The sequence below is a fragment of the Haemaphysalis longicornis genome, unplaced genomic scaffold (genome assembly GCF_048455015.1).
Source record: "Haemaphysalis longicornis isolate Haplotype H1 unplaced genomic scaffold, Haemaphysalis longicornis Haplotype H1 scaffold_1, whole genome shotgun sequence".
NCBI lineage: Eukaryota > Metazoa > Arthropoda > Arachnida > Ixodida > Ixodidae > Haemaphysalis > Haemaphysalis longicornis.
The window spans coordinates 297,923,776-297,930,879 of NW_027526203.1; positions in this window are offsets into that span (position 1 = coordinate 297,923,776).

A 7,104-nucleotide genomic window follows, 5' to 3' on the forward strand; every position below is an offset into this window, starting at 1 on the left:
GACGTTCGATTCCCAACGCCTCGCGCTAAAGGACGCCTCGTGGTAAGGAACGCCTTGCGCTTCAAAGACACGCGGAGCCTCCGGAGTTCTCGCTTGCGCACACGAAAAATGCCCGCAACCCTGGCCATAAAAGCTTCGCCTAATATATTTGGAGTTGACTCTGCAGTGCTTGCAGGTGGGCTTATATCGTAAGAACAAACAGTGATGACGAAGTTAATATCACATGTTTGAAATAAAGAAATGATGGAGAAACGAAAAAAAAAACAGGACAAATGCACCAAACAACATAGAGTGAATCTGTGCAGTCGTCGTATTTACATTTTTCACATCTGAAATATTTTAGAGTATAGCCACGAATTGCGGCCTATTGTTAGATTAGATGGCCGTGAAATAACTGACCTAAATACTCGTATTAGTGCTCCACGCGCATAAGCGGACATATTATGTAACCATTCGTATTATGATTCTATTGTATTGGCCGGACAGGATAACGCGACGAAAGCAGCCGGACGGGACCGGTATGACGGGAGAATTTACTAATAAAAGTGCTGTACCCAAGAAGTCATTGCTCAATTTAATCCTTGATGCGTACTTTAAAAAAAATGGCCCTCAAACGATAACATAAGCTTCCTGATTGGTTAAAAATTCTTCTCTTCTGTGGTATTTTGAAAGCAGCGGCGGAATTTTTGAGCGCACTTTAATAAGTCCCAGGAGGTACTTCTCTACCACGCTTCACAACGAACCTTTAATAATTACAAAGCGTGCGAGTTTTACAAATGACTAGGGCCAGCATATGATTTTGTCGGGAACCGCGGGGTCGCAGCGCAGCGCAAGAGAGAAAGTACCAGCGTGGCAGGCTTTCGGAATCGAACTGCCCGTGCCGTGCTGGCGCACCAAGCACGCGCCGCTCGTCTCTTTATTCTCGTCTTTTCTAGCCGGCGCCAAGGCGCCGGCTAAGAGCGCCAACCAGAGGGCGCTACAGGGCCCCCCGCCCAGACGGAATGTCGAACGTGACGCGACGGCGAGGCTGGCGGGCGTTGGTTTTGGGGGCGAGCAGTGGAGTGTTTAAGCCTGCGATGTCTGCGCGGAGTTCGTTGGGTGGCGTCTCGAGGTAGGCCGGTTTGAGGCGGTCCAACGAGACGACTTCTTCGCGGCCATTCAAGAGGATGGTGGCGGACTTGTGGGTCTTGTTAAGGACACGATACGGCCCATCGTAAGAGGGGGTAAGAGGCGCCTTTACGGCGTCCCGCCTGAGGAAAACGTGTGTCGAAGACGCCAGGTCGGGATGCACAAAGATGCGGTGGTCTGAAGACCGAGGTGGGACCGGTCGCAGGTGCTGCATGCAGTCCTGCAGGCATTGGAGGTACTCAAGCGGCTGGAGCGAGGAGGCCGTAGGGACGAACAAATCGCCAGGAAGCCGCAGGGGTGCGCCGTAGACAAGTTCAGCAGTTGAACAGCCGAGGTCGCGACGAAGGACGGCACGCAGGCCAAGAAGCACTACAGGCAGGTGATCAACCCAGTGCTCTCTATCCAAGCGCGCAGTGAGAGCACTTTTTAGCTGGCGATGGAGCCGCTCAACGATGCCGTTGGCACAGGGATGGTATGCCGTGGTGCGGCAGTGTTTAGTGCCAAGCAAGCGGCTGAGGGAAGTGAACAGGGTGCATTCAAACTGCCTGCCTCGATCCGTGGTAACAATGCCGGGGCAGCCGAAACGGCAAACCCATGTCGAAACGAAGGCTTTTGCGACCGTTTCTGCCGTGATGTCCGGAATTGGTACGGCTTCGGGCCAACGGGTGAAGCGGTCAATCATTGTGAGAATGTACCGGCAGTCACGGGAGGGAGGAAATGGTCCGACCAAATCAAGATGGACGTGGTCAAAGCGACAGCTAGGTGGCAAAAAAGGCTGCGTTGGGGTCTTCGTGTGGCGGGTCACCTTGGCTGTCTGACAAGCGAGGCATGAACGGATGAGGCACAAGTTGTAGACGAAGGGAACCCGGGTGGTCCCGCAGTGCTTGCAGCTCAGGGTCTTGAATCTGCGCCTGAGCTAGGCGTTCCCAGTCCACAGCAGATGCAGCACTGCCGATGGAGGTAATGCGTGAAAGCGCGTCAGCCGCCTCGTTGTCGGTGCCTTTGATGTGCCGAATGTCCGTCGTGAATTCCGATATATAGGCGAGCTGACAGAGTTCCCGTGCAACGTACTTGGAGGAGTTCGTACGGAAAACGTACGCCAGAGGCTTATGGTCCGTAAGAACGTGAAAGGACTGGCCCTCCAAAAAGTGCCGGAAGTGCTGGATGGTGGCGTAAATGGCGAGCAGCTCACGGCCAAAAACGCTGTAGCGCGTCTCGGCAGGTTGGAGCTTCCGAGAGAAGAAACCCAGCGGGTGCCACTCGGAGTCGATTCTCTGCTGGAGAACAGCGCCTATTGCAACGCTGGATGCATCTACCATGACGCGAGTGGGCGCGTCGGTTCTCGGGTGGATGAGAAGCACCGAGTCGGCGACGGCTTGTTTAGCAGCGTTGAAAGCGGCTTGAGCTTCGGGAGACCAGGAAATCGCGGATGAGGAGCTCTTGGTTGTGCGAAGAAGCGCAGTCAGTGGATGCAGAAGCTCGGCGCAGTGGGGTATAAAGCGTCGCGAGAAATTCACCAGGCCCAGGAATTCACGAAGCTGGCGGAGGCTGGTAGGTTCGGGGAAGTCCTTCACGGCTTGAACGTGAGAGGGTAAAGGACGTATTCCCTGCGCCGAGATGTGATGGCCCAGGAACTCGAGCTCGGACGTCCCGAAGACGCATTTCTGGGCGTTGACAACCAGGCCAAATTGTTGAAGGCGTTCAAAGAGTTCTCGGAGGTGACGCTCGTGATCTTGTGGAGTAGGACTCGCGACTAGGATGTCGTCGATGTACGCAAATACAGCCGGAAGGCCGCGCGTCACCTCGGCAATGAACCTTTGAAATGTTTGAGCTGCGTTGCGTAGCCCAAAGGGCATGCGCACATACTCAAACAAGCCGAAGGGTGTAGTGATGGCCGTCTTCGGGATATCGGCAGGCTCGACGGGGATTTGGTGATGCGCTTTGACAAGGTCCACTTTGCTAAAGATTGTGCACCCTTCCAAATGGCTTGTGAAATCCTGGATGTGGGGTAGGGGATAGCTGTCGTGGACAGTCTGAGCGTTGAGCGCTCGGTAATCACCGCACGGACGCCAGTCTCCACTTTTCTTAGGAACCATATGCAGTGGAGACGCGTGGTTGCTGGACGATGGGCGGATAATACCGAGTTCCAGCATGTGCTCGAATTCACGTTTAGCAGTCGCCAGACGCTCACCGAAGAGGCGGCGCGGCCGAGCTGCGACTGGTGGACCACGCGTGACGATGTGGTGGGTAACGCTATGCTTGGGCGGCTGCTTTAAGTTGCAGGGTCTCGTGACCTCAGGGAAGTCTTCGAGGATTCTTGCGTGCGGGCATGAGGGAAGCAGCGTGCGGATGCCAGTTGGAGCGACAGTAGACAGTATGCCCAGGATGGAAAGGCGCGTCTTGCTGTCAATCAGGCGATGGTGACGCATGCTGACATCTAGGTCAAAGTGGGTGAGGAAATCGGAGCCGAGGATGGGCTGATTGACGTCGGCTACTACGAAGACCCACCGGAAGGCGCGTCGCAAACCAAGGTCGAGGGTGAGGGACCGCAGACCATACGTGGCGATAGAGGTAGAATTCGCTGCACGAAGTGTAGGTCCAGGTGACTTAGAAGTACGCTCATCCTCGGTGGCCGGTAGTACACTGACTTCAGCACCCGTGTCTACCAGGAAGCGCAAACCAGAAATGCGATCCATGACCAGGAAAAGGCGGCCAGGTTGTAAGGCGAGGTCACTTGCCGCCATTAGTGATCTCGCGGCGCGTTTCCCGACCAGCTGCATGGGGAAGTGCAGTGACGGGCGCGGTGCTGGAAAGTGCGATGGTACCAGCAGATAGCCGAGCTTCGAGGGCTGCGCGAACAAGAACCACCCGGGGAAGACGAACGGCGGCTAGGACGTGGGGAGGAGCCGCATCGGCGATCAGAGGACGTCCGAAGCGCTTCAATGGAAGCGGCGAGTTGATCGATCCGAGTCTCTAAGCGGGAAACGGCCGATGACTCTGCTGTCGAAGTGAGGAAGGTGACTGAGGGAGAAGTCGCGTCGTGAACTTTATCAGCAAGCTCGGCGGCGCGGTCGAGGGTCAAGTCCCCTGCAGCAGCTAAAACGATGCGAGTGGACTGTGGCAAGCGCTGCAGAAAGAGTTCTTTTAAAAGTGCACCGTTGGAGTCCACGTTGGTCGCGCCCACAAGCTGTCACATGGTGTTGAGCAGCTGGGAAGGGCGGCGATCTCCAAGCTCTTCGTGGGTGAGCAGGTGCCGGAGGCGCGCGCTCTCAGACGCCGTGGTTCGGTCCAGAATACTCTGCTTGAGCCGCTGGTACGGAGCATCGTTCAAAGGTTCACCGATGACGTCTGCCACTTCATCAGCCACCTCCGGAGGCAGGTTGCAAAGCAAGTGGCGAAACCGAGTAGTCTCCGAGGTGACGCGGTGCAGATCGAAGACGGCTTCGACCTGGGCGAACCAGACGTGTGGGTTCTTGCGCACGAAGGTGGGCAGACGGAGCTGTATGACTGCGACGTCCGGCGGCCGCGAGGAAACGTCAGGCAAAAGAGGGCCCGAGGGCGCGAGGTTGCTGGGGTCGGTCATGTTTTAGTCCGGAGTCACCACTGTCGGGAACCGCGGGGTCGCAGCGCAGCGCAAGAGAGAAAGTACCAGCGTGGCAGGCTTTCGGAATCGAACTGCCCGTGCCGTGCTGGCGCACCAAGCACGCGCCGCTCGTCTCTTTATTCTCGTCTTTTCTAGCCGGCGCCAAGGCGCCGGCTAAGAGCGCCAACCAGAGGGCGCTACAATTTCATCGAAAAATGGGACTTGCGCATGGAGATAGCGTATTCCTGAACGTCAGAAACATCTTGCACGATGTCTCTGCGCATAGACGACATTTTGCATTTTGCCATGTCCCATTCGAATTTAAAGAGTCCCATTCCTTTGAAAACACCTTTGGGACAGGTGCCGGCTTAACATTAAAAAAGAGAGAACGTGTAAGACAGATTAAATATTATTGACGATTTATTCGCATTCAACGACAGAAAGAGCGTAAAAGTAGTTTTTGGAAAATACCCCGTTTTGCGAGAAGACCTTTAATCCAGATTGTTACTTTGTGAGTGCCAAGAATGTTTCGCAGTTTATAGATTACCTTGGTACGTAATGCTTGGCCGAATTCTTTGAACAAATCAGGAATTATTATTACCAGCTGGCCCCGTTTGTCGATTACCAGCGCAAGGTCATACGGAATTTCTACAGATTTTGTGAACCGATAACCGGAACCGCACCGAACCGATAACAGGAACCGAACCCGAGCCCGAACCGTTATTTTTTGAGTCCGCTCAACCCAAAGCGGTACTGACCCGAAAAAATAAATTACAGTTACCGGTTCACGACGGAACGGTTCGACCACTTATTGTTGGTAATACGAGGTCAATGTCATTCGGGGATTTTCTCTTTCTCACGAGATCACCTTCGTAACCTTCAACGCACCGTTCCCCTTTAGAGCAATCGCAACATAATCCACTCTATACGAGGTCGGAACATGCGGAATCATAAGACCGCCAGCGTTGCAATGGTATACGTTGCTGTTATTCGCGCGTACACAGTGGAAGGCTGAGAAAAAGAAATGAACCACTTTCGCCATCCTGCTGGCGATATGGAACATCGCATTTGCCCTTCCGTCGTTGCAACTGTAGAGGAGCAATCAGGCCACAAGATTGTTGCACTGCGCAAAGACGAAGGGCCGCACCCTTAACCGCGCATCCTTATTGTATTTCATAATTGCCTTGAAAAGTTCGCACACCTGCAAAGTGTTAATACTTGACTATGTTATCCGCAGGAGTGATTCAATGGCTGAGTCGCTGGCGAGGATGCACGTTCAATCACCGCCCCCGGAGGCCATTTTTATGATGCAGAGGAAAACAAAAAAATGTGTGTTAATAAAAGTGTATTACGTGTGTTAATTTTAGAACGCTGGTCATAGATTACCAGGTGGCCAAAATGTTTCTGTCGCCCTGCAATATACGCTGAGCCTTATTGACCCGACATAGCTTCGGAGCATCAAACACAGCAATATTTTTTACAGGCGTGTGTGCGCGGGAAAACAAAAATTTCACCATCTTCCCGTAGGGGAACCCTCAGTAGTATGCGAAGCAGCCATGGGGTCGACTCAAGTTCCCATTAGTTCAGCTGCGCGAGCCCTCGCTGCATCAATAGCAGCTTCTTGGCGGCGTTGACGTTTCCTTTGGGCTTCGCGAGCTCGAAGTTCGGGATCGGCCTGCCGCCGCTGCCGTTTCGTGGCAGCGGCTCGAGCCCTCTTCTCCGCTGCGCTGTCCGCGGCGCTGACACTGGAGTTGACGCTGACTCACTGCGGCGTTGCGGGAGAAGAATGAGGGGAGCGGAATGAGTCATTCATACCGCGGAGCTACAGTGGCGCCCCCAGTGGAGTATGCAGCGGCTACCGCAGGTGTCGCCATTCGTTGCGCAATCCCAGAGTGGAGAGGAGCTTCGGAGAGGAGAGGAGGAATGCCGGAGAGGAGAGGAGCGTCGGAGAGGAGAGGAGGAATGCCTCGCATACTACTCAGGGTTCCCCTACGGGAAGATGACGATGGTGGTTGAACGCGAAGCTATCTCGGGATGGGTTCTTTGGTTGGCCAACCCCTAGGGGCATCCTGGCACAGTCATCATCAACGAGAATTACTCAGGGTTCCCCTACGGAAGATGACGACGGTGGTTGAACGCGAAGCTATCTCGTGATGGATTCTTTGGTTGGCCAATCCCTAGGGGCATCCTGCCACAATCATCATCATCAGTGCCTGGCCAGGCATTCCCAGTGGGGGTGTGGTACTCAGGGTTCCCCTACGGGAAGATGACGACGGTGGTTGAACGCGAAGCTATCTCGTGATGGATTCTTTGGTTGGCCAATCCCTAGGGGCATCCTGCCACAATCATCATCAGCGGGGCCTGGCCAGGCATGCGCAGTGGGGGTGTGGACG